This window comes from Topomyia yanbarensis, chromosome 2, assembly GCF_030247195.1.
Source record: "Topomyia yanbarensis strain Yona2022 chromosome 2, ASM3024719v1, whole genome shotgun sequence".
Taxonomy (NCBI): Eukaryota; Metazoa; Arthropoda; class Insecta; order Diptera; family Culicidae; genus Topomyia; species Topomyia yanbarensis.
The window spans coordinates 160,657,930-160,685,554 of record NC_080671.1 but is presented as its reverse complement, the minus strand read 5'-3'; the positions used below and the strand labels follow the sequence as shown (position 1 = coordinate 160,685,554).

Genomic DNA, 27,625 nt, shown 5'->3' with positions numbered 1-27,625 from the left:
AACCGGGGCGATGTCATTCACTCGCGTCGTTTCCCTCGCCAAATCTTTGTTCTTCGCGTGTAGTGTACCGAAGAAGGTGGCGAGAGGCGGAAATATATGCTTTGGTCTGTTGGGAAAAGGATTTAACTTGCCAGGAGAAATTAATCATTAGGAGCAATGTGCAAATTACGTAACTTTACCAGCGGTACATTTTTCGATGTTTTTGATATCGTTAAGTTTGCTGCCAGATCAAGAACACCTTTAAATAAAAATATTATTCCTTTGTTGTTAAGTTAGGGAATGGAAATACATAAACTTGATTTCGAGAATCAATTTATTGTATTACTAAATCACACCATTTAAAACTTTATCCACCACGTCGTCAAAACTGCAGAACTCCCTACTATACTAAAAAATGCGTCATTTGTGAACGAACCCTCAAATACCACAGATCCGTTTTCATTATCAGACTATCGAGTTGACCTTGTGTAGGCACCTCTTCCAACCAGAACCATGGTTGGGATAAGAACTGTCTTTAGAACTTCCGGGGCTTCTGGGCACTACTGAAATAATGGACTCTGGAATCGGGTATATTTGACGAATGTGGAGAAATACCGGGATTTTATTTCGAGAAAGGTTTAAAAATTTAATGCACACCTGAATTGATTCAGATGACGTGAGATAGTAACTGAAAACTAAACGAAGTTTTAAAAAGTATTTAGTGAAGCCAATTTAAAGACAAACAAAACGAAAATTCTGAAAATATATTGCTGGATAAATGGAAAGCTGCAGTATATCGTCGAAATATTCAGTTCGAGTTTATTTATTTAAAACGAAACCTACAACAATAGAAACAATATATACAAAATTTGATCAAAAATAGCCGACGACTTGCGGATGTGATGAAAGAGTTGATCGGTGTTAAGTCTGACCGGACTTAGTCGCAAAATTTCAAGAGGTGAGATAGCGATAGCACTGGATAGAAGATTTCTTTAACTACTTTCGACATTTTTACAAGTTTTGGAATGTTTCCATCAGCAAGAATTATCAGAGGCAGCATAAGCTAAGCTACTCGGTTATTGACCAGGACCAATTGAGATTACAAAATGTTCATTATAAAAAAAATGTTCCCAAAATCGCGAATAAAGTGCCATACATTCTGGAACAATCACGTATTAACGTTACGAAAACAGGACCATGAACAAAAACCATGTGTTTTATAATTATGTTCAATTTCCCTTCAATAATGTTCGCATAACGCTTTTATTACTGGAAATGTTTGTTTTTCGTTTTGTGAACTTCAGTCACGATTTCCGCCAAATCATGTCGATTTCTAGTACGCGAACTAGTTCACAACTTTATGAACATTATTAATAAAACCTAAGGTTGACTCATGATGCTTTTCATAGATATAAGAACCTTAGTTCACAAAATCAATATATTCTGCACATGTTCTCTTCAACTATTTCACGAAATTCAGAATTTTATTCATGAATCCTTTCAATCGTCCTCAACTAATTCATTATTTCTAATATATTTGTCACGACAACATCCGAGCTCGTCAAATAGTTCACAAAATCATCAAATGTTATTAACGTATTCATGAACTGGTTCATAATTCCTAATATATTAGTCACGATTAAATATCATTAAATTAAATTATGCACGAAATCATGAAATATTATTCATGTATTCGTGAACTGGTTCAGGATACCTAGTATAATAGTCACAACTTACCATACGTTTTCGTGAAATAGTTCACGAAATCATAAAATATTATTCATGTATTCGTGAACTGGTTCATGATTCCTAGCACTTGATTTACAACCTGGTGATATTCAGAAGATATCACTAATCATTTACAGCTTTATGCAACATGGTAATGAAATTTTCACGTGTACTCTTTCATAAAATTTGGGGTATTAGACGTGGAATCATTTTAATTCCATACACCTTTTCATGTAAAGGGCGAACACGAAATTATTGCGACACCGAAAATGTCATACCAATTTTCTTAAAATGTTTAAAATCAAACCAAAATTTTAGGGTAGTTTTATACGTATATTTACTTCAAAAATCAAAAGAAAAGTTAATCGATGGAGCCTTAAGTGTAAAATTGAACGCATTTTCGCTTGATGGCCTCCATTAAAATCTTTACAGTGTCATCCGGTACCAGTTTCTCAGTTTTTTTTTCCATTTTCTTAACATGTCCTTCTCGTCTTTGACTGTCTTCTTACTCTTCCGAAGTTCCCGCTTCATCATTGTCCAGTACTGCTCCACCGGGCGCAGCTCCGAACAGTTTGGCGGATTCATGTCCTTTGGAACAAAATAGACAGAATTGGCCTCGTACCACTCCAGGATACTTTTAGAATAGTGGCATGATGCCAAATCTGGCCAAAATAGCGGAACTTCGTCGTGCTGCTGCGAGAACGGCAAAAGGCGCTTCTCGAGGCACTCAGATTTGTAGATCTCGCCATTTACTGTGCCCTTTGTCACGAAAGGCTCACTCCGCAGTCCGAAAGAGCAGATGGCCTGCCAAATGAGATATTTAGAGGCAAGCTTCGACATTTTCTTCTTCTTAAATTTGTCGTCCACATAGAACTTTCTCTTGCCGGTGAAAAACTCCAACCCCGGAATTTGCTTAATATCGGCTTTTATATACGTTTCGTCGTCCATCACACAGCAGCCATATTTTGTCAGCATCTTCTCATAGAGCTTCCGTGCCCGAGTTTTAGCCGTCGATTGTTGCCGCTCATCGTGGTTTGGGAAGTTCTGTACCTTGTATGTATGTAGTCCAGCTCTCTTCTTTGCATTCTGGACGTAGCTCTGCGACATGCCGATCTTTTTAGCCAAATCACGACTTGAGACGTTGGGATTTGTTTTAATCATCCGCTTCACCTTTCCCTCCGTCTTTTTGTTCTCCGGTCCCGGTTTTCTTCCAGCTCCTTTGCCGTGGTCAACCGCTCCTGGAACCGCTTCAACACTCTGGAGACGATTGAATGGTGAATGTTCAACATTTTTCCCAACTGCCGGTGCGACAGGTCAGGAAATTCCAGGTGTTTGGAAAGAATTTGTTCTCTCGACTCGCGTTGGTTCACCTCCATTTTCGTTGAATCGAAAAACACGACTTCGAGTTTGGCAGCATGTAAACAATACACATCAATGAGAAAGTGTGCGAAATTTGGTTGATTTTTACGCAATGGTAAAAAAGTTATGCCCTGTTGAATGTGTCGCAATAATTTCGTGTTTGCCCTTTGATGCCTATCTGCTAGCGACCACTAATAGGTGGGAGTAGTAGATATTTGACAAGATTAATTTGACAAGGTTCATTATGATGCCTGGACAGCAAACGAAAACTGTGCTGGGAACGTATGCGTGATATAGTTCACAGAACAAGATATAGCGCATCATTTTTATGATCCAGTTCATATTGTCACGTTATTCCGAGTAAAAATCGATAGTAACCAAAAAAATAATAGATCACGATAAGGCGAAGAGAATTAACGAATACCATGAAAAAATTGCTGATATCATGAATATTAGTCACATTACTCTTCATGTCAAATTTGAAAGTAAGCTTTAAAATAAAATATCAGGATAACATGAACAGAAATTACGAAAATCGCGACTAGGATTCCGAAATCATGAACACAAATCACACAGCTCGTGTCACAAATATCTAAAATCGTGACTAAAATCCTGAAATAATGAACATGAATCACTCTACCAATGACTAAAATATCACGATACCGTGAATAGGGTTACGAAAATCACGACTAATATCCAGAAACCATGAACTTTAATCCCGCTAGTTTGACAGAAAAATCTGATAGTAAACTCGTGGATAAAATAGCACGGTAACGTGATGAGAAACCACAAGAATCGCGAATGAGCTCTTAAAATTATGAGCAACGTTGGCTGTATATTCCCAAATCATGAACAAGAATCATAACAAAAATTAAACATGTCCAGGGATCAACAACAGTAACCCAACCAAAAATTCTAATGTAAAGCCATGTATATATTCGGAGCGAACTAGTTTTTTGAAAAGATAAATAGTTTCATGAAAACGAGGTTTATTATTCATAATTTCAGGAACTTGGTAACGGTTTTCGTAAATCGTTTAGTTCAGGAAATGAAATGTTTAGTTCATGAATTGTTCGATCTTCTCGCTGACAACATTGACTGCCCTCTGCTTCTCGCTAAGCTGGACTTCAACGTTCCTGGTAGGTCTCTGCGGAGAATGGACTTCTTTCGGCGCTCTACTCATCGCACGCAGTACGGCCAGAATAACCCGGTAGATGTTTGCTGTCAGCTCTTCAATAGCGTTTTTCATCATTTTGACATTAATTTAAGTAGAGAAATGTTCAAATTGAAAATAGGTTTAAGTTAGTATAGTATTTCAGTCTGTACGAAAATTATTAATTCGAAGACAATTCTTGAACGGATTTTTGCGTGTAGATGCAACACGTTTGGCTATAAATAACATGTTGTTCTACATTGTGCACCCGACCAAATGGAAAGCCCATAACACTCCATGACTATGGTTCAATTTCACCCCACTGCATGGTATTTTAATAGTGTTTTAAATGGGATTAACCCATGAAAACACCATCACCATTGTCCGGTAAATACCACATAAAAATCACACTTTGGTGTATTTATGGGTTATTTAAACCATTTTTTAATGTTGGGACGGACCATATTTATGGTCTTTTCAAGGGGTTGTCTGGTATCTCCTGCACATTTGCTCGGCCAATCTGTACTAATCTCTGCATCCCGAGCAAGTTCTCATGGGTTCATAAAAATACCATGAATATGGTCCGTGCCAAATCTCACAATCATCAAAAGGCCATAAAATGTTTATCAAAAATCTATAAATGCATCAAAATATAGTTTTTACATGGGATCTTTCGGGCCATTGTCAAAATGTTTTCATTGGTTGAACCCATTTCAATCACTATCAAAACACCATGCAGTGTTGGTGAATTTGAATCCATGAGCAAGGGGGAATTATGGGCTTTTCGGTTGCGCGAGATGCTAATCAATACCGACTCCGGCAACGTCCGAATGCAGATCTTCTGGGGAAGGAAAGAATGTTGCTGCAAGTCACCGACGAATCCTCTGCATCTCTACATGTATCACGGGAGGAAAAATTTGTTAGCACGTGTGTCGATAGATATTATCCTGTAATAATTGCTCTTGGCTCTTGCATTGAAATGATTGGCGAAATAAGCAACTTGAACTACGGATTGCCGACAATAAAGAGCATTGTTTATATTTGAATATATCGAATAGCGTTCCATTTCTTAGGTCGTGATGAATTTCTCATGATTTTGTTTGATCAGCGTAATTTTTTCCGACTATCGTGTGACTGAAATGCCGAGTCAAATGCCACAGGTTTTCGAGTGCAATTTTGTTGTTGTGTTAGGTACTATTCTTATAGATAGTTGGAATTGCACTTCTATAATAGTTTCATACTAGGAGAGAATTACTAATATTTATTGAAACCGTACTATTTTGCTGCCAGACCAACGTGTGAATAGAATGCAACCGCGTCCGTTAATGATTTGCCAACTACTGGCTATGCTATTTAAGTACTAGATAGTTATAATAACATAAGAAGAGACCCTAATGTTAAAACCTCTATGAACGAAACCAAAACATAAGAAAATAAGATATCAGACAAAACTACAGTTTGGAATAAAAATCAGTATCGGACAAAATAATAAGACCGCCTCATACAAAATGCAAAATTAGCCATTTTCTACATTTTCTTTCGATGAATTTCGCGTTATTTTTATGCAAATCATATCGGCCGCCTTATCATTTAAAATAAAAGAAATTGTATTTGAACTTCGAAAAATTAACGATGAACAATAAGACCACTTTGCAGCACTACTGTAAAAAATGGATTAAATGAGTTAATGATCCATTTTGAATATTCTGATATTAGAGTTTGTTTGTATAGTTCATATTTCTTAATATTTATGGGAATATGCTCAACATTGACTGAGTCACAGTGCAACATGCAATAGTTAAGACGGAGGACCACGCGTCTTTAATACCTATTTACTATACTTCTCTATTTCATGTTTTTTAGGGTCAATTTATGTTTTACCGATCTGTCGCAAGTCTTTATTTGGATTAAGAGTAGGAGAAAAAATCTGCAAAAAAAACAACTCTCAACCACAATATTCTCTCCTTTATGTATAAACGTATTTTTTGCGACTAACATTCCGAATTTTCTGAACTTTGAACCAATTATTTCCAAATAAATCCAACCACATTGCACCTTTGTCTAATCTGAACAAAAAATGTCTTGCATTTTCGTTTGCGCAAAAATTCCTAAAAGGGAAAATTGGATTAAACAATTTTGCGCATTAAAGGCACAATACATAACTTAAATTAAGTTTTGCTTTTTTGTGTTTCGAATTCATCTCGTCAGTAACTAGCACCATCTGGGTGTCTAGTTAGACGATGTATCTAAACTGGTACCCAAATTAGCAATAGTTAACTAGTGGTTGGGGCGGGTATAGCGTAGTCGGTAAACTAGTGGTTTGGTTTTTCAGCCAAAGGTCAAGAGTTTGTTTTCGCTTTCTCGTCAGCAAACCAGAGCTTATACAGTTGCTTCCCGGGAGATCACTCGGGACCAATCAGTTGCTTTAGGCGTTCACATATGTCGTGTGAACTGTTTGGATTTTTTGTTGTGCTAGTGCTAATGTGGGTACTAGTTTAGAAACAATGTCTAACTGGATACACAGATGGTGCTAGTTACTGACAAGATGAATTCGAAACGCAAAAAAGCAAAACCGATTTTTTTGTATTTTTGAAACCAATCCACTTTAGTTGTCATTTGGAGAACTACAGTCGAGTCCACAAGTATCTACTGGTCTAGTAGGACTTCACCGGGGCTCCCACCAACATGTTTATGCTCCATAAGCCTCCTCTGGGGAGTTCTAGATAATACTGATTATTTCCGATCTTCCGTGATCTTCGATACTGATTTAAATGTATCCATGGTGAAAAGTTGTTTAATATAAGTATCATCAACGTCGGTAGTTTTGCTGAGCGTCTCGTCGTTAGACGTTGTTTCGCATCACAACGAATATTAAAATCATGTTGCATGACCAGACAACTTGTTTAATGTCCCGATAACCATCACCATAAACGCAGAGGCCACTCTCCTCGACCCCAATACGTAGAAGATATGCATTCAACGTATAGTGATTGGACGTGACTCGAGATATCATCCGAACACGACCTTCATCCATCCCTTGAAGCAAGGTTTGTTGATTCCTTTGGGATTCCTTGACTCCCATTCCACGAAATTGAAGTTGAAGCTAAGTGATCTTTCATAAATGTCACTTTCTAATGCCTAAGTATTCGCCTTCTCATTACCTGGAATGGATCAATGCGAAAGAGCTTAAACTGAGGTAATTTTTCAGAGAAAGAAGTCACTAACTTCCATGTTTTCCAAAGGAAATACAAGGAGTGCTTTCCATGCTCCATTGAATGGAGAGCTCCTTAGTTTGCAACACAGCCTCTTTTATCATCGTCTGTCATAATAATTAGTGAGGAACACTACGCATTGTGGATAGGATTCCTTTTTAGGGGCTATCTTCGGCTTCCAGTCTTACGAATATTCAGCCCATTCATGCCCATGTTGTTTGTGGACAACAACGTTTTTAAACAGCTATAACTTTTGATTAAGGCAAGATTTACTCACAAAAACAAGTAAGGTTAATAAATGTGACTATTGGCTTTCATTTGAGTATTAACGTTTACAAGAATCAGCTCTAGAACTGAAGTTATTGCAGTTAGTCTGATTGAACTCCGATGGAGCAGTGCTGCCAGGGACCGTTTACGTTGACGACGGAAAAAGAATTTTTCATATAACTTTTTTATGTTGCAATATTAGTGAAAACTGATAAAACTTATCAATTTAGACTATTTTTGGCTACGTTTTCCACGCAGTTGGACTATTGTAAATATTCTAGGAGAATTGTAGTGAGCATTGGAAGGTAAAAATTGAGCAGCTTCTAGCACTGCAAGGAAAGCCTACCTTTATGAAAAAAGGTTTTTCGAGTTTCTTGACCCCACCGTTTTAAAGAAAAAATAGTTTTGAAACCCTACATGCACTAGAAAAAAGTTGGGCATGAAAGGGTTAACAAACTTTCCATATGACGCTTCGGCGGCATGTATTGTGCCTTTTTCAAGGAATTAAATTAGTTACGGTGATATCGTCAAGCACACCATCGTATATTGGTGCAATTGTCATTGTATTGCAACAATAATAAATTAAGCGCTATTTCACATGAATGACTTTTCAGGAATACCAGCACTATCTCCATAATCCATCAAGTGTTCTTTAACTTCAAGTGTGAGTGTAGACAATGCCGTAGAAGAGATATGCAAAGACGAAAGGTCACAGATCACCGTCACTATAGTAGTTGCGTAGATACTAGTAGATCTGCATAAGGTTTAAGAAGAAACTAGCGATGTAGTAACCAGAGCCAGAGCGTGGCCTTCGGGTGCCCTTGGCGGGATTTTAGTCTTGCGCCCTTTGCAGCATTTGTCTAATCAATCTAACCGGAAAATAATGCCATCCATATGAAGCGCCAAAAACACTATAGTTTTGTTAAACTTTAAATATAAGCTCGATGCAGATTTGTCTCTTATATTATTCAAAGTCAGATGTTTAAAGGTTGCAGATGAAGAATTTTTTCGGAAAACTTTGGGAAATAAGTTAACGCTAGGTACTTGACGGCGACGGATCTTTCTGCAAGACTGGATGTGTAGATCAGTTTATTAAGCAGACGATGTATTAGGGAATTCAACCCGCTTTTGTCACATAACAATTCGAAGACTTTATTTGAATATTTGTTCCTTCACCAACCGTTCGGTATATTCAGCCTTATTCTGCATTACGACGGAATTTTTCGGACGAATGTGGTTCGATCGACTCTTACTTCCGTTTACTTTTGCTGTCGTTATTTAGAATATAAATTACATTCGTGCGAAAAAGCAATCCGTCGTAACGCAGAATAACTTCCGATGCTTGGAAACTAGTAAAAATACAGAAAAATCAGTTTTACAAAATATTCGACCGACGTTCGTTCGTGTTTGATTGTCGCTATTTCATGTAAATTCCAGCCACAAATCTGTATATTCATGAAATCAGTTAACGCTAGGTATTTTGATACAATGGTGAGAGCATATATTCAAGAAACCGTATATTAGTATGCCAATAGTTTGTATGGAAGGAAAATAACCATCGAATTTTATAACTAGAAACACTTCGAAATTATTAGCACCTTGAAAAAAGTCTCTATACAAAATTTCAGCTCAATCCGATGTAATTATAAACAAAATGATTTTTTTCTTCAAATTCGATGCCCGTTTGATGTACATTTCTAGATTGATCTGTCCCTAGTATCAGACACTGACTTCCCGTTTGAATCATACACATTGAACTCTGATCCTTTAGGATCATAGATAATCCGATAGAATTGTGTTATTCTGACTAACGCAAGCAAATTACGTCACTGGCGACTAGCCTTTTATGAAGGACCACCGTGTCTACATGACCGCTCACAACGTTGAAATTGAGGGCACAGTCAATGATTTGAGTTTATCATGCGTGGATCTACTGAAGCACAGAGTTGCCTATTTCAATGACTCCTAGCTCTAACGAGCAAAAATTTTGAATGTCAATCGACCTGGCTCCGGTCAAGTAACTTTTGGCAGGAAATTAGACATAACCATGCCATGTGAACAAATAGCGTCCAAGGAATCTGAAGTATTCCCTTAAAAAGCGCTCTGAGTACACTTAATATTTTCTGCCGAATCGAAGCTTTTTCCATCTTTTCCCGAAATCTCAACAACTGAGATTCAGCAAACATTATTTTTTGCTGAGATCTCAGTGAAAGTGACGTTTGAGTGTTGAGACTCGGAAAATATTTCACCGAAAATCAGCAAGCTAATCTCACTTTACTGAGATATCAGTTTCTAAATTTGCTGACTACACAGCTGTTGTGAAATTACCGAGCCGAATTGAATGTGTACTCTTTTGCAGAAATATTAAAAAAAATCTACGCCACTAACCACGATAAATCATTATGCTCTCTTGGCTGAGGAGTGTGATTCTGATGATCACCATGTGGGGACATCCTTAACTGCTCCCAAAAATTGTAGGAAGATGAGATTAATTACAAAAGCTTCTCTTGAGAGGCCGCCAGATATGTCAGCTCGAGCAAGCTCTGACACAATTCCGATGTAAACAGTGCTTGACCTTTGAAGTATGAGATAAGTCAAGGAGTTTTCGGCGCTTCTAGGAACATCAAAAATCTCATGTGACATTTCAACCCGAGATTCAACTTAGTGCAGAGCTCGTTAATGACAGACAACTTTGTGATATTGCGAAACTCGACATCGGCATCGAGTAGGCTTCAATTCTTACGGAACGCCGTAGGGTTCTCGATTACAATGGATCTAGCCTACTCCACGATCTTTGCTACAACTGGAGAGGGGCACTTCATTGCCCATGACACACATCTATCCCATTGTATTTCTATGAAATTTAGCAAATAAACGATATAGTTTACCATATTTTCGCTATTTTTTAATTTGATGTCATTGCAGTTGAAATTTTCTTGTTGTGAAACCCGAGTATGTTCGTTGTTTATTCTTTTTCTTTCACGAACAACACCATATATTATGAATAAATCTGGATGAGATTGACAAAGCCGTAGGGTAGTCTTTTGGCACCATTGGTGGAGTTTCAGTGGTGCACTTGTTTGATGTTTACATTGGCTTTCTTTTTCAGCTCGGCTTTAGAACAAAAATTTTATTTGTCTCATTTTAACATTTATCCTCACTTATAATATAGAGCAGATCGGGATTTCAGCGTCCCCCCCCCCCCCTAAGGTCCTTGACGGCGGCCAACCCGGCCAACCGCACGCTACGGCTCTGCTAGTAACCAAAGCTGACAGTTCGAATAAGCGCACCTTTCCGGTCGCCCATGGAGCAGGCTGATTACGCCTCTGACGAACAGCTCGAATAGTTTACGTTGATTGCTAGAGCCTCTGCCGGGAACTAGATCAAGTGGATCACTACTGGGAACTAAAGACGCTGAATCTCTCTGGATAAAGACTCGCCATCTCTATCTTATTCTTATTATTTATCAGTAAGTGTCATTCCAATCGAGCACGAGACCTGTCAAAAACCCTCATTCCGAAGAAAATCGTTTCGAATCCTTCTGGAACGAGGGCCATTGACAGGTCTCGTGCTCGATTGGAATGACACTAACAGATAAATGATAAACAAACGATTGACGTGTCGAGTCTTTATCCAGAGGGATTCAGCGTCGTTACTGGAAACTATCCGAGTTGATCATTAGACCTAAACGGAAAGCCGGAGGCAATTCAATGGACCAAGCGAGACTCCGAATTAACTGCAAAAATGTTGTAAACAAAAATAAGAACCTCGATAATGTGGACGATTTTTGGCATACTCGACTAACCTTTCTTTATGAGAAAAGCAAAAACCAAAAAAATCATCGAGATAAAAATGCAAAAAGTGCAAATGAGCATCGGACGACATATTTTTCTTTCATTTAAAATTTTTCAATTTTTTTTGGTCAATGTCCTTTATCGGTCTGAATAATAAACAGTACTTATCGACAATTATCTGCAAATATATTCTACACTCAAAGATTTTTGAAAACATTTTCATCCACAGGATTAACATACAGATGCTACTTAATCGCAAATAATTTAGATTGAAATTATTTGCATAAGGTCAGCTAAACTGCTCATGTGCGAACATTATTCAATGCAACCATAACCACCTGGCATTCATTGTGATATCCCGACTAATGGGACAGGTATGAATAATATCCATGTCTGTTGAATTCGATAATGAAAATTGCATTTAATTACATTTATGGCTTTGTTATACAGGTGGTTGAGAAATATATGCCCAATGCGAAAGTGTAGCTCGTTGTAAAATATATCAACTTAACATAATGATTGTAAGTTTTATAAGTGAATGCAGCTTTTGAAAACTTATGAAATATTTGTATAATTATATGAAAAAAGCATTTGTTGTGTTCGAAACTCAAACACAGACATCAATAATCTTATTTTAACATAGGTACATTTGAATGAAACGATAAGTAATAGATTGTTTACCTGGCTTAGGAAATGTAGATTGCAAATGCATTTAAGTACGCAGCGCTCAATAAGGAATCCATTCTTTGGTGACTATAACACGGAACAAGTTGCTGTTCGTTATCTGTAAGTAAACAGGGGTAATGTTCGATTAATTGATAGCCTTTTTGTAATACCTATTGTAATAATAATTCAAACTTAAATTGCCACTATCAATAAACTCATTTCCCAACGAAAAAATGAAACCAATCGATAAAAGCAGAAAAATCACGTCAAACATCATTCCAATAAAACGTAATTGCATTAAAATATTTATCGAGCTGCATCGTTGGTCGTCGCCACAAGTGGCGGCCGCCGCCGACCCTTAACATATTCAGTTCGGCAAACATTATTCGACCCGTTCCGTGGAACCACCCGCCCAAACCAATGGCGCATACCCTACACGAGCAGAAAATTATAATAAAATTTCATCCACCTCCGGATCGATATACCTACCTATACACATTTATTGTTTCAACTGACCACTCAATTTCCACACCAACCCCCCTTTTCCCGTCTAAAATCCACCGCTCGAACTCGGAATGAAAATTCGGCCCCAATTATGCAGATATTACAGTGCGTTTGTTTGTTGTACCCAGCCTGGTTGCTACCACGACGGATTTTGCTGACCGTTTGCGCCGGATTCGGAATTACGGTCCCTGCAGTCAGCTACGGTAGACTGATTTCATTGAAATGTCATAATTATTTGCGTGTAATTATACACGAATTAAATTCGATAAATGAATTATTTCCGACAGTCCGCCAATATCGCGGTTTGTGATCGCAATGTGTCCGATGCCAAGCGCGATTGGGCGCGTCCACCGGGCCCCGATCGAATTCAATAAACTGCTGTCCGATGTTGCACACCCGGGGAAAACATCAAGGCGCTTAATTCGATTATCATGATTGGGAATAGCTGATAAAACCTTAATAGTGGAATATTGAATTATATACACCTCGGTAAATTCACATGCATTACCACTTTGGGTTGAATTTTGATATCGTAGGACACCGGATAAGCGTGCAACGGAACGCGCTACCACAGCCATGGTAATCAACAAATAATTCTACAAACATTAGACATAGTCATTTTTCTGAACCTTTCAAATATTTTAACGTTTATATATTTTTGATTCATCAAACTCTTAGAAAAAAGCCCAGGTATGGAAAATCGAAGCAAATTTGATATCTACATTATATTGTCATAATTATTTCAATAGTTAAATTAATCAATACTACAATACGACTCGAAAAGTTTCACTAATGAAAATTTCATTACGTAGTTGAAATGTGGTGAAGTTTCTTCGAACTGCTTTAGAATCTATTAACAGAGTTCCATGTTAGTATCGAGCTTTATAGGTTTCCACAGTAGAGGACAAAAAATTTAATACAAAATGAAGTATGTGAGAATGTGGAATCGATAGATTTTGTCTTGAAGATTTACTTATTCCAGCATATATTTTTTTCCTTTTTGAGTACATTAACCACTGCGACCAGTTTTTTGGTCTATCGTGGTATATCCCCTGTTAAATATTTGCATACCAACTCAGCTAGTTACTATTTGTTTGAGTAACCGCTGTTACTGGGTTTTTAGCATTTTCCCAATCAGGTATTATATATCATACGAAATTGACTACCTTTTCAGGAGAGATTGACCGGATTCTCGATGGTACAGTTAGATCCAATCCGAAGAATTTGTTCCTCTTTGTGAATAGTGCACGATAATTGCACAATAAATGTTCCAAAGATTCCAGCATGATTTGCTAGGCATTGTTTCACATGAAATTTTTTTTGTTGTTATATGTTGTGTCCCAAAACATGTGATCTTACTGTAAATGGAACCTTATTTTGAAACATAGCCAAGTGAAAAGTTTTTAAAGGGCTTCGAAAGCGTTTAAGGTGAAAATAGTTCTTCCCAATAAAATTACCGGTTGTTTTATTCTTAAAAAAACGGTATTTAGGTATTGGATATTTGGACGGTTTGACCGGCTTTCGGTAACAGTAAAACCGGTTCTCCCGAACCTAATCGAATGGGAATACTAAGTATTCTTTTTTATATATGAATATTATAAGATAAACAAGTTATTTACAGGAAAAGTTCAACAACTCGGTTATCGTGGAGATTTGATGGTATGTGTAAAAAGTTACCTTTGTCACCCCTCGCGAGATTCTTAACCATGAATCAAACACCCTGAATAATAAGATTCATGTCCTGGTTAGACCATTTTAGTTCCACATATCCCCATATACAAGGCGCCAACACTAACTTTTAAAAGAAGAGTGATAGACATAGTCTTCGGGTGTTGTACGGGTATTTTGCAATAACTTTTTTTAACCTATAGATATGCTATCTCTTTTCTGTGACAAATGGTGATGAAATGTGGAGCTATATAAAAGGTTATTGTCAATGAATTACCCGTATTATGTACTAAAATTCTACCAAACACAGTCTTTTTTGTAAATAATAGAGTTTATTGGATTACTAATTCACTACCATATGTTTTAGCCCCATGTAAAACTGACTCGGACCACACCCAACAAACATTAGGAGCAGAACTATAAGACTACGTGTTGATTTAAAGCAGATTAAAGGTTATGTAAGCTGAATAAAACTTTCGCTGAACTATTTAAACATTAACAGTATATTCAGCCTAATTAAAATCCAGCATTCGCCAGTTCCAACTAGGCTGAACTATACTGCTAATAAATGTAATAGCGACAATATTAAAGCTTTTATTCAACCATCTTAAATAGACTGAATTACGAGTTGAATAAACGATGCTGTTACCAATAGTATTACCTTTAATCATTAAGCTGCACTACATGTCTTCAAAAGGTTGTTTCTACCTTTACATTTGCCGTTATACCACCTTTGACTTTTAGCTGAATTATGTGTTTAACAAAGGTAATTGTAACTACTACAAAAATTGGCGCGATTAGCAAATCATGAGGAATGGTAACCGACCTGGGTTCGAGTCCCAATACACGCACAATATTTTTTTACTATTAAGTGAAGGATTTTTTTATTATTTCGGTATATTCCAATTGAGATGTTTTGCATATATTACAGTTAAGGAGCAATAGATCAATAAATGAATAAAAAAATAAAGAAAGTTTATTTAGTTTTTTTGTATATCTACTGAGTTTTCACCACGGGAAATAGCTTACCAAATCACACGCGCCCTCGTTTATGTAAATTTACCTTTTAATTCGAAACGGTCTGTTTACTTGTGAAACATGAATATTTTTCATATTGAACACAAGAGAAACTTTTTGTTCCAACGATGCTATAAATTTTTGGCACCAGCATTGTTACCATGATTTTTTTCTATCCATCGACTTGCAAACAAAGGTACAATGAAATGATATTAACGCTGGCGAACTTAATTGATATAAATAAATAAACTATTGAATTCGAACAGCAACTTCCGCTTACCAAAAAAATCACAATGGAAAGAAAATCATTTGGCAGGGAGTGGTAAATAAATTGAAGAGATTGCCACCTTAGAATTATAAATGACTTCAATCCATCATTCAGTTACCACCACTTTCATATAACACCCATTTTTACTTATCTAAATGTTTTGTGACAACCATAAATCCTCACCTTGGAAACAAAAACGACTATAATCATCATTTTCGAAATAAATAAATTATCTAATTTAGAATTCCTGAATGTTCTAAAAATTATTAAATAAAAAAAATTGAAATAAAAAAATTATCGTAGGTTGGGATTCGAACCCAAGCCAACTAGGTTCACTCAAATCTATAGAAGGCTACTGTAGCCTTTGTACAGGCTCTATTCAGCAGCCTAGACTTGTCGGTACATCGGTGAAATCTTAAGCATTCGATGTAGGCAAGATTGGTGCAGACAGTAAGGTAAGTGCTTAGTATTCAACAGGTTGCTGGTTCGGATCCAGATACGTGATATGATATCCAACATAGTAATACAATTTTTCTCTAACTGTAACGTAACACTAATAAAAGAATATGGCTTCCAAAGAGATTGATGGCGTGTGTAACTTGAAATAAATGTCTTTTTTAACAATTTATCCTATGATAATTCTCTCAGCTGAATAGCGGTAACGAAAAGGTTTATTGATAAAGCTGAACTGTGGTTTTCTTCAGGCTGTATACGTGCTGAAGAATTGTTCTTTCATGTCTCTTAATCAGACAAGCTGAATAAATTCTCCAAATCCAGATGCTTAACGGACCACTTCAATGAAAACTGTGGTTATGTGACGTCTTCGCAAAACAAATTGTTTCTCCGTATATATCGCTCCAATTTCGTTGAAATCTTCTTACTACCTAAAATGAAGTTGAAACAATATTTAGGAATTTACCGAAAGGCGAAATATGCATTTATTACAAAGATTTCCTGTCCAGAAAATTATTGGTCCTGTATAAATCCAATCAACATGGCTCATTTTCGTAGCTCAATTTTCTAGTCAGGTTATCTCCGTAAATCAATAAAAGATAATGCTGAACTTACCTTGATCCCTTTGTGACATTCCAAGGAAACCTTTTTAATTCACTGCTTCCACAAAAAGTACTCAAAAATCGGAATTTCCTGTTCGAAAGATTTGGGTGAAGGGATGTTTATTTACATCCATATCGGCAACACTATGGTGTTTGCAATAGTTTGCATGCACAGCGTAAATGTGGATAATATATGGTCAAAAGAAAATATCGAATATTGTACAATGTGCTTATAAGCATATAATCACATATCTCAATAAAATAAGCACTGTATCTAGCTTATTTCATTTTGATCATGAATATTGACATAAATTTTTCCGAATTTATAATGTAGAATGTTCTGAAAACATCGTTGCATAAATGACCATTCGTAATCGAACATTTGTTACATTGTGAAAACATTTAGCGTATAATGATATTCCATGGCCATCTAGCTTCAATTTGGCTTGTTTGTTGACTCAAATGACATGACTTCATTGACATCAATACCTTTATCTAGCATGCTAATTGAAAAGAGTTTATATCAATTTTAGAAAATATACACTGCGAAAAATATCGAAATGCTTGATATGTTGATCTTTTCCATTCTTCAAAAAAGCAAAACTGAGTAGTGAGCATGAACACTAATGATAGATTATAATGAAAATATGGAGCTGTTTTCAAGATAAATTAGTGTCAGAAATACAACTGTCAGCAGTTGATTATAATTGGTAATAAGAGTAATAAGAGCGTGCTGTATTCAAATTCTGATAGAAAGAGTTCGATGACTCCGAGCAAACTAGGTAGCAACATGTGTGTCTGCCTATTATGAAAATAAAAATGCTTACAAGGACGACCAATTTGTATCGCAATACCGACAAAAATGTTCCCCAATTCGGGAATAAAGTGACATGAATTCTGGAATAATCGTGTTTCTACGTTCGGACACAGGACCGTTAACAGAAATTCATGTGTTTTATCAACGTTTTTATAAACAATTTTCCGTAACGCCAGATTTATTGATTTTTTATTAACTTTGATCACGGGTTTCGCTTAGTCATTGACAAATCGTTATTACTGTCTGTGATCTAGTTGATGAGCATTTTTCATAAACCAAATGTTGATTAGTGAATTTATTCACAAATTCAAGAACATTGTTCACGGTTTGACGTGAACAGATTTATGATTTATTACATCTTGATCATGATAAGGTTTTTGTGGTTGTGAACAGAGTTAAAAATATTCAAAGTCATTGAATGAAAATTGATCATATTCAGCCGCATTCATTTTCAATATTCAGTGACGCAGCTGAAAACTTCAAACGAACAAACCGCCCATTCATCCATGCAGATTTTCATTCGTCTCCGATTATTACACTAAGCGACCGTGCAGCAACGAATCAAACGTATCAAAGTGGGCCCTGACACAATATAAGCGATGATGATTGTTGTTTCATATACTTTTCCGGCATTTGAAAACATTTTCCTAGATAATTATTGAAATGAATATAATGTACGATATTCAACTGAATGAATAACATGGATATTTGAATGAAAATTTTTTTCTATTCACCGCGAGTCGCATCAGGTACATTTTCTGCCGTCAAAAAAGTGCTTCGATTATTTTTAACTCTGGTTGTGAATGAGGCAATAAAACTACTGCTTTAGTTTCACGAAATAATATTCATGGATCCCTTCAAGCCTCGTAAACTAATTCCGAGTATGTTAGTCACGATGAACCCTTCTTATTCGTAAAATAATTCACAAAATCAAAATACGTTTCCAATTTAATGATATAGTTCATGAAATGTGCAATTTTGTGCATGCTTCATGCTTGTGAAATTTAAAAGATATCTCTAATCATTGGCACTTTCATGCAACTCTGCACCAGGTCTGAAAATTTTCACGTGAACGATTTTACAAAATTTTGGAATATTATAATTATAAGTATATAATAATTATAAATTGTACATATAATATACAACGCAAAACGAATATTAAATTTGTGACTAAGTTCCTCAAATTATAAACGTGAATGACATTATTATGCCCGAAAAATCAGATAGAAAACTCATCAACTAATATAACGACAATGTACATAGTAATTGCGAAAATCGTGACTAACCTCTTGACATCATGAACATCGTTCAATATTCTGCTCTTTTGGTCGAAACAGTGTTTCTTCAAATTATGAACTAGATTTGTAAGATAAAACTAAACATATTTGGCACACAACCGCAGTGATCTTACTAAATATTTGAGTGCAACACAATATGATATTTGGAGTGAACTAGTTTCAGGGCCGGTGTTAGGGTAAAAGCGTGGGGGGACTAGATAAATACCGCATTTTTGCAATACTAGCATAACAATCTGATAAAATTACCCGCGGTGCATTTGGAGCACATGGCATTGTGGTACATCGAGGCTTTCAGACGGTAGTATTGTGCGTGCGAGACACCTGCTCGTCTGATTTCAAATTTCAGATTTGTCCAAAAATTTCAAGTGGGTAATTACCCTCTCAGATATATTCGAGTGGGTAATACTACTCATACTACCTAGGGCATCCGCCATCTCTGCCTAGTTTTGTGAAAAAATTATATGCAGTAGCAAAATGCAGAATTAGAATCATGCGTCACCGTAGTTATCAAATAGAGATTACCTCAAAACGCCATTTATCTATGCATTCACTGGTTGAACAATCTGTCTCGCTGCAGTATATCTGATTTCTTTGTATCCTCAAAAATTACTATCAAACTAATTAGAGCAGGTGAGGTTTCGACCAGTGCAGTGTTTGCAACGTAACTTTAGCAACATTCTCTCTAGAGGTTGTAATCTCTTTTTTGCAAACCATTCTAATAAAGCTCAGCTGGAAAGTACGCCGGCATTATGGCTGGTTGTGGTAATTATTCCGACGCCAGTAACAAAACGAATACTAATTACAATCGGTTGTGTCCCTGGAGATTGAAAACTAACCGGTCACCAACAAGAATTCTGGCTGGACTTACTAGTGTGTTCGTTACTATACATAATATACTGAAACTTTATTTAGTCAGCGATAGTAAATATTTCTATCTGCCTCTTGCCTCTTCAGCTGTAAATTGCTCTTTTTGACATTGTATGCTTCCTAGAAGCACATGCTAAAAATGCATAAAAATCACAGCAGAATAAAAGAGACGGAAACAGAAAATATGCAAACTCTGCATTTTTTCTCAGTGTATACAAATTAGCAAAAAGGAACTTTTTCAAATAAACTGCTAGATTTTTGCTTGGTGTGTCTTGTCAGAACCATCAAAGTAATCATCAGTGTTCCTAGAATGTTTTCCGTGGCCAAGCATTTTTTTCCATTGAAGTGGTCCCTTAAGGGTGGAATAAACGATATATGATTACACGTATATTTCCAATGTTCAGCTAGAGCTGAATAAAGAAACTGTTAAAACGTTTATAAAACCACGAAATGTTTGTTGGGCACTTCATCAAAAGTGTAATAACAACAAAATTTGATCTACTCTCAGTCTTTGATACAGTTTTAGCCAATGAATTATTTTATTTTCACTTGTAGTTATAACATGATGTATGCACCTAGTGTAGAAAATTCGAGTTAGTGGATTTTCTCCCTATAAATTGCCGGTAATTCACATATTTTGTAAGAGAACTACCCAAAGTTGAGTTTCTAAAAAACAATATCATGCCAAAAAGACCTACGGTTTTTAAACTAAAATTTTTTAGCGACCTTAGTTGGGAGCTGGAGTAAGAAGCAATGACACTTGGCTATGAACGACTGACCAGAGATTCCATATTTGCAGATATTGCTGATGTGAATCACAGATTTTTTCTCATCTTTAGACACAAATTCTTCTTAAGTGCCATATTTTTAGATTTTTTGAGAGATTTCACAAGTTTACACATATTTTAATAAAAAATCCGTTATTTTCACAGATGTCTTGGAAACATTACACAAATTTGAACAATTCTTTTGCTTCTTTAAGGCGATTTTTTCATCAGTGGGTCATATAAAAGGTGTTTTTAGGATTTTTTGAACATGAAAACAACAAAGGAAAGTAATGATCTTCTGCGTATTTTTTAACATATATTTATTCAACAGCAATGGTTTTTAAGTGTCAAAATAAATAAAAATGGCGAACTTATAAATAATCGCGCAAAGCAGCTCACTACGGACAAATCAAACTCCGTGCAATATTCAGCCTGTAATTTCTACCTGAGACAAAGAATTGAAATACTTCCTTATTCAGAAGACTTTTTATATTTTAGGCATAATGTTAATAAAGTACTCCATTTTTCGACCTTTTTGCAGTAAGTGCGTTAATAACATAGTAAAATGAGATTTTTAATACATTTACATTAGAACTACAGTCTGTGCACAGTAAAATTATTAAAAAAATCGATGATATATTTGTGCACATAGCTTTTATAGTTGTTTTTTAATCGTGCAGTTTTGAAAGGAATAGTTTTCATAAAATAAGCTTTAAAGTTTATAGAAGGAACAAATCAAACAGAAGGAAATTTGCAGGCCTGAGTTCAGCTGTATTCTGCAAGAATATTTTCAGATAATAATTCTAACGATTGAAGCAAAATTTAAAAAAAATCGAGCTGGCTGATGAGGAGACCCCCTTAACCCTCCGGCAATCGTGCTATTATCTACATTTAGGCGACCTCCTAAAGCTCTGAAATGTTTTCGCTTAAATTTCAGAATATTGAGTACTCAGTGAACTATGCAACTGTCGGATGATTCAGCTTCACAGATAAAGAAAAACAAATTTTGAGACTGGAGCACAGATTTCAGAGACCCAGCGAGGCCGAATATTTTTGTTCTGAATTCGAATAACAATCTGAACAAAGGTTTAGTTGGCAAAAAGTTTTGCGGATGACAACTGTTTTAGTTAATTTAGTTGGCTGGATGTGAAGGCTTTACTTTTAACCTTCACATCCAGCCATTTTAGCTGTTAAAATGCCATTTGTTGTTCTATTTATCAATATGTCATATTTTGCGTGGAGTGATAGTAGGGAATATTCTCTTTTAAGAAAATTTATGAGGATATGAGGGAAACCTTAAACCAAGACAACAACATCTAGGAAGATAATTGGATAGTGGAAATTTGCATCAAAGTAATACTCCTAAGTAAAAACCAAAAAAACAAAAACTTTACTAGAGGCCAAAACATTCTCACAATCATTATAAACATTATGATAAATAGAGTTCTTTTTTACTTTTGTCATGGTAAACCATACTTTTAGTATGTTTTACTATGATAAAAGTAAAAAAAATATCATTAACAGCTAATCGCTAGAAATTTTTGTAGCGAATAATAAGCGATCTAACGTGCTTATTTTGGCCCAATTAGGGAGGATGACCACAAAATATGACCATCGTCGATTCGAACAAAACAGTTGTTGTATTCATGACTTCCTTTGCCAATTGCAACATTTTGATAGAGCATCTCCATGATCCAAATATACTGAAAAAGTTTTTTCTGCGTCTTAAAAACGATAAACATTAGATTGTTGGCATTTTATAATGGGATAACGCGAATAACTTTTAAAAAGGGCATAATTACACGAATGAATGGTTTTTGTTGAAGCGAAATTCCAAATATCTCAACAACTATCGCATTTTGGAAAAATTTTGTTAACTGCATTTTGATTCAAGGGGTTATATACAAAATTGTAACTCAAAAAATTGAAAAAAAAATTATTAAATATTCTGAAAGTACATACTTTTGAAAATATCTGTGCGTAATTTCATCCCGATCGGAGCACTAGATTTCAAACTACAGCCGTTCGCAGCACGCTAGTTCTTCCGCGTATGAAGTTAACACAAAACTTTAAACGCAATTATCTCGGAATCAAGTTTTTTGAAAAAATAACGTTGCGGTGAAGGTGATATCTCAAAAACGATTCATCCACTTTTCATTTTTTTTGAGTTGTATGTGTGTATGTGGAAAAAAATGTTGCCTCTGTTTCTCAGAGCTGGCTGGACCAATTTGCACAACCTTAGTCTCAAATGAAAGGTCCTTCCCACCGGTTGCATTTGAATTTTTTATTGATTGGACTTCCGGTTCCGGAGTTACGGGTTGAAGAGTGCGACCACACAGCAAATTCCCATATAAACTGAAATGAAAAATTCTCAAAGGGTGGAGTCGGATTTGCATTTTTGATGCTAAATGACTTTAAAATGCATGAATCGTTGAGATTTGATGAAATCGTGAAAAAAAAATTTTTTGAGAAAAATTGACTTTTTTGGTATATTTTTGCCTTTCTCATATAGAAAGGTTATGCAATCCCTCTAAAAATTGTCAACCTAATCCCGGCCAAAAAGATCAAAAACAAATTTTGACCTATAAAGGCTTAGGTAGGACTATGCAATGAGGGGTTGCTACTTTAAATTTTAAAACTAGTTTAAAATTTCTTAACAAGTTGAAAATTTTCGGCACGGTCCGGACCACCGGATCTTCCTCATTGATCCGCCGCTAGTTTCAAGCGATGTTTCAGTGTCGACTTTATAAAGTTATTTTCTCATTTAAAGCTTATTTTCAAATTCTGATGTGAGTGGTTTGTTTGCAAAGTAAAGAATCGATCAGTATGTTTTTTTGTGATTCCATTCATTTGCTTTCGATGCAAGGCAGACTTGGACAGGAAAAATGAAAATTGTTTGAAGGTTGATTGCAATAAGATATTCTAAAAACACTTGGCGACTTATTTTGTTCGATGCAGTTTTTTTTATCAAAAACTTTTCGTAAAAGATTCCGTTTTTTTTTTCAACATAATCGTAGTGTTGTAAACAATACTAATTTATTTGGTTAGATATTAATGTTTTCTGTAACTAGTTTAATTATATGATTAAGAACAACTTCTGTTCAAGCGAGATAGGGTACTTCAGAATGTAACCGTAATGTCCGACTAACCCCATATTTACATATATGTACGTGTATTCCCAACTCACAACAAATGTATAACTGAATACAGTGAAGACCTGATTTTATATGCCTGTGGCCGGGAAAATGTCACATTAACCAGTAGGCAGGGTAAAAAACAGAACTTTTATAGATTTTTCATTCCTTGGTTTGGTTTTATTTTAAAATAATTCTAAAGATTATAATAATTATTAAACACATTCAACTGCTTTGTCCAGGTATTATGTTCAAAAAACCAAGAACTGTAATAAATTGTGATTATTATCATTGAAACTTCAAAAACCGATCAGGAATCTTCATACTAAATTAACAAATATTCAAACATCCCATTTAAATTTTAACCAAATATATCGTAATTGCTCTGGAAAACTACTTGTAGAATAAGATTCCTATTCCTACGTTGCGGCAATGGTCTTATTTCTAGGCAAATCCTATAGGATTAAATTCTATTAAATCGAAATTGTACTACCAAAACAATTGAATTCACCGTAGTTCTTCTCTCCCGCTACCCAGCGAATCAAACTCCAACATCGGTATTGTAATTACTAATCGGCGCACCTTCATAGCAACGCAACATTCACGGTGCGAACGAAAGAAATCGTGCATGTTTCACGAACTCCCAATCCCACATACCCACCACCCTGAGTAGACTTGCCACGAGTTTGCGTAAGTTTCGAGATGGAAAACCTTGCACAGCCATCGCACGTGAACCAGCAACGCTGCAGCTGGTGGCAACGGGCAACGACGACGACGACGACGGCGGCGGTGGTATTTTGTTTATTCATTCAGAGTGAATGAGTTTTCCCGGAATTTCTCACTATTTGCTCAATTGGAAGCAAGCACCCGCACCGCGAAGGTCAACGGAGGTGTTTAGTTGTGGGCGGAAGGGGACGGCCTATAAGGAATAGTAAGGAAATCGAGGTCAATAAGCAGCAAGCGATCTTTTCCCTTTCGACTTTTCATACTTTATTAGACTTTTACGTGCGGCTATTAATAACTTTGACCTCCCGGCGAAAAACCAGCTCGCGTGAGTAAACAGAGTTTGGTGTTAAGAGTTGTAAAATAAATTTCGTAGAATTGCTGAAGGCCTCGAAAAAAAAATTAGCTTGCACTAAGCATTCATCGGTTCATGAGTAAACATCTCTAATTAGGTGCGCAGATGAAATATATTGTGAGATCTTTTTCATTTCGCTTGGTTTTAAGATTGAACCATTTATCAACTTTCCATGGTTGAAGCAAAAATACTAATCGATCTTCTGGTTACGGTCTCAATAATTTTCGAAACTCTTACCAATTTACCCCTAATGAAGAGATACAGCAAAGTGCTACACATTGGCTTGCTAGCCGCATCATGTTTCGAATGCCCCCATCGATCTTATCGGCAATCAAAATTTTTGTGCCTGCGCCGTGACATTATCCATGGCCAGTCGGTTGCCTGTAAACACAGGTAGTATTGCTATACTTATGAAACTGAGGCGAAACATTAATCTTAATTAAATTGAGTGGTAATATACATTTACATTAGTTAAAATTCAATATTATTGCATTATGTTTTAAGTACATATATTTATTATAAACGAAATAGCTAAGGCGTATCTAATAGCACATGTTTTCAAGCGTTGCAAAAAAATGTGAACCCGATCAGAATGCAATAACAAAATCATAATAGAAACCAATTTTCGAAGTATACTGTGTTGTAAATTTGGTCTCATTAGTAGTTAAAATATCAAAAAATTATAACAAGAAACAACGCCAGTTTTGAAATCATTTTTATGTCTTCCCGTTCGGGAAAATGATGAAATTGTATAGAGTAATGCTCTTTTCCCCCGAATTTTTCAAATTTTAAAGTGAACTGGCTAAGAACTCACGCCAAATAAATTGCATCGGTAAATTGGTTGTTAAGAAGGCATCGTGCTTACTACAAACGCTATAAAAATTGTACCACCTTAGTTCTGAAAATTTCCGTTATTTTCTTTTTTTTATAATCTCCCTTTCTTATTTGTATATAACTTCAACTAAAATACTTAATCAGCACCAAGCATTTTTGTGGTTTGGATTACGCATCTTTCTGTGCATTCAACAAAGTCAACTTTGTTAGATAGAAACGTTGGCATTGAAAATTAATAAAATTGCAAAAAATTAACTTCTGGTACACTTCCTAATAAGAGAAATGGTTTTCTTTTCGCACCGATTTCAAGGCTCTTCGCTGTTAAACGCTGTGCTCCATACCGGTCGATTCGAAATATTTCTGAGCCGCGTTTTTTTCTGTCACCGCTTCACCCCGCGATGTGTTGAATTGATATCCATTTAGTGAACTTGATTTGATTGTTTTTTACTTGCAGGAAGTGAAGGACATAGTATAGCAAGTACATTTGTTCTCGTCCAACCTACAGCCAATTAATCCCGAAAGAGAATGGCAGTTTGGCAGCTGACTGTTTCAAGTTGGCAAACAAATCACGTACGCCAATTCCATATCAATTCGACTGGGTTTTTTGCTCTCACTAATTCGAAAAGAGCAACGATTTGCAAAGAGCTATAATGATTGGTTTCAAATTTCTAATGTGCCTACCGTGTTCTTTGTCTTTGAAAGCATAATAAAAAAAACCTGTTTTAATCCACCTAGAGGTGCAATTGTGCCTTTCTCATTTCTCCAAACTATGATTTAATAGCTGGTTCGTACAATATACCATTATGGAAATGTCTTTCATTCTTATTACACTTGGTAAGTATATATAAGAGCACATTTTTGCGTTCATCGCGGTATCGGTTTGAATCGGAGTTTTCTATGTGATCGCACTCCACAACCCGTAACTCCGGAGCCGAAAGTCGGATGGAGATGGAATTTAATATCAGTTTCCGCGGACGCAACACCTTTCATTTGAGACTAAGTTGATCAAATCGGTTTAGCCATCTTCGAGATACCAATATAACCGTTATTTTAAATTTGGATGCTTCCGGATCCGTCGATGGTGGCCAGTGTGGCCAAAGAGACTTTGAATAACTGTTGGGAACCTAGATCTACAAATTCAACAGTTGTGTTTACATTTTGGAAAAAAATTCACCTTTTTACATTCATCGCAGAATTCGTTAGAATCGGGATTTGCTGCGTGATCGTACGTATCATCCTGTAATTCAGGAACCAGAACTCGGATCCACACAAAATTCAACAGCAGCTGATGGACCTTTCATTTAAAATCAAATTTGTCAAAATCGGTTCAGAAAATTCCGAGAAACCGATGTGGACAAATCAACAAATTTTGTTTTGTAACCATACTCTTCAACTCGTAATCCGGAACAATATGTCGGTTGAAAATGAAATTCAATGGGAATATTATACCTTTCATTTGAATCTTAGTTTGTAAAAATCGGTTCAGCCATCTCCGAGAATCCGATGAGGACATTTTGTTAACAAATCCGCACATACACACACATACATACATACACACATACATACACACATACATTCACACATACATACATACATACACACATACATACACACAGATATTTTGCGATCTCGGCGAACTGAGTCGAATGTTATATGAGACTCGGCCCTCCGTGCCTCGGTTAGAAAGTCGGTTTTTGGAGCAATTGCATAACCTTTCTATATGAGAAAGGCAAGCGAATAATATTTAATTAGCTTAATCAGCATGAGTTCAATGTTATCTTCATGTGATTATATTTTGAAATGTTGGTGGAATGGGTTTGAAAGTGGAGGGAATGGGGGGTTAGTAGAGTGGGAGTGGAGGATTACGATTGTACCGATTTATATGGGAAATTCCAGTGTATCCTTACTAACACCCCTGTAACTCCGGAAGCAAGAGTCAGAACCGAATGAAATTCAGCAGCAGTCAATTGTATTACTGTATCTTTCATTTGAAATCAAGTTTGTAAAAATCGGTAGAGAATTCGTTGTGGAATGGGTGTGATATTAGCTTAGGAGCTTGGCGGGTTCCACGGGGGCGTCATGAACCGTTATAGGTGGCCAATGTGGTCAAAGCTGCTTTGATTGACCATTAGTGATCCAGACCCGCAAACTAGAGTAATG

General features: G+C 36.1%; 1 protein-coding gene across 2 annotated transcripts in view; it reads right to left on the bottom strand.

Annotated features, from left to right (window-relative positions):
- LOC131681919 (protein gustavus) overlaps positions 1–27,625 on the bottom strand; it is a 645,798-nt gene that overhangs the window by 342,172 nt on the left and 276,001 nt on the right. For both annotated transcript variants that reach the window (XM_058963019.1, XM_058963018.1), the window contains one exon: positions 12,174–12,276. The gene's annotated coding sequence lies outside the window, so the exon portion shown is untranslated. The remainder of the gene's footprint in view (positions 1–12,173; positions 12,277–27,625) is intronic.